The sequence below is a fragment of the Orycteropus afer genome, unplaced genomic scaffold, assembly GCF_000298275.1.
Source record: "Orycteropus afer afer isolate SDZICR_OR568_19922 unplaced genomic scaffold, OryAfe1.0 scaffold01340, whole genome shotgun sequence".
NCBI classification, from domain to species: domain Eukaryota; kingdom Metazoa; phylum Chordata; class Mammalia; order Tubulidentata; family Orycteropodidae; genus Orycteropus; species Orycteropus afer.
The window spans coordinates 111,831-113,551 of NW_006922927.1; the positions used below are offsets into that span (position 1 = coordinate 111,831).

The window sequence follows — 1,721 nt, forward strand, 5'->3', positions numbered from 1 at the left end:
TCCCTGTCTCATATATTTTTGTTGAAGTTGAGTGCTGGCAAATCAATTTTCAATTCATAGAAACCCCATGTAACAAAGTAGAACTGCCTCATATGGTTTTGTAGGCTTCAGTCCATACAGAAGCAGATTGACATGCCTTTCTTTTGTGGAGCTCCTGGTGGGTTTAAACTGCAAAACTTACACATAGCAGCTCAGTGTTTAATCACTGTGCCACCAGGGTTCACTTTATAAATCAATTCCTTGTCAAGGAATCCTCTCCACCAAGATGTTAATAAAAATGGCATGAGACATTAAGAGATGCTAATCAAACACTGTTGAATTTTTTGGGAAAAGGTTAATTACAAAACTTGCCAAATGCGACTAATGACCAATACTTTTTTTGGTACACATCCTAAGTTATCATTTATTGCTCACATACTCTCTCTCTGAGATGCTCATAAATCAAGTTTTACTACATGCATTTTTTTTTCTTTTAAGGTAGATGAAGAAATAGGAGGTTAACAAAAGCCAGTTAAGAGTTAGAAATCATGCTAGGTACATTTTATTTGCAAAATTCAACAGCATGTTACTGGTTATTACAAAAGTGCTCTTTCCCCCAGTTCTGGAGAATAAGGTTCTCTATACAGGTGATTGATATGTAACTTAATGGCTCTTCAAGACACTTGCACATATACTGTGTTGATACACACATGTATATATGCATGTACATATATATATATATATATACACACACACACACACATACCCATGTATATCCATACAAGTGTCACCGCATCACATGAAGATCTTTATTAGTATGTTTTTTCTTCACATATTTCTACTAGCAAAAATGAGCACAGATAATGGCTTTATAATCGGAAACAAAATTAAAGAAAATCAAATCAGAAAGCATGAAATGGTAAGCTGTAGAAGTCCAATAAAATAAGTCAATGCATATTTATGCAGTGGGAAAGTGCTAGAAAGTTCTTTAATTAGTATTTTTAAAAATGGTTAGAGTAAAAAGAAGTTTGCTGCTTCATTTGATGGTGGTGACCACAGGCACCATTGCAATGTCATGGGCTGAGCTGGAGTTGACAATGTCCTCATACTCTGGGGATGAGTATAAAAGAGGTTCTTTTTCACTCCTGAAAAGGATCACCTGACCAGTGTCCTCCTCATAGGTTAGTGGAGGGTCACAGTTGGACAGTTGTGTGGACACAGAATCTGAGCAACCAACTACATATTCCAGAAAGCCTGGAGACAGCCCACTGCTATCATACATTTCATCTGGTTGGGAAGAAGGAGTGATGATATTAAGGTGCTGAGGAAAAGCAATGTGGCCCTAGTCACTGTCTGTCTATGAGTTTTGTTTCTCAGGAACCATCTCCAGATTACGAAAATGACAAGGAGGATGATGAAGAGGCCCAAGATTAATGGAAAGGTCAAGTAAAACTGAAACCAGACACTTCTTCTGTTACTCTCCCCTTGATGCACTTTTGTCTAGATGTTCCAAAACCCCTTCTGAAAATGAGAGAAAAAAATAAATCAGAAATTAAAATGATCAAAAGATAATTAGATCATATAATTAATATGATCAAAAGAGAGGTATGTCTATGTAGCAGGGAGTGTACTCAAAAACATGTATAGGGCTGGCAGATAATGGTCCTATAAGTTTATGTGTATGATCTGAATTCCCAAGTGTACCATAGAGCTGACAAAAGGCAAGGTTGTGGTCACTGCTT

At 36.8% G+C, this 1,721-nt stretch overlaps 1 pseudogene; it reads right to left on the bottom strand.

Moving 5' to 3' along the window:
- Nucleotides 1–1,015: 1,015 nt before the first annotated feature.
- The window catches only part of LOC103213145, a 28,583-nt pseudogene continuing 27,877 nt past the window's right edge, over nt 1,016–1,721 (bottom strand).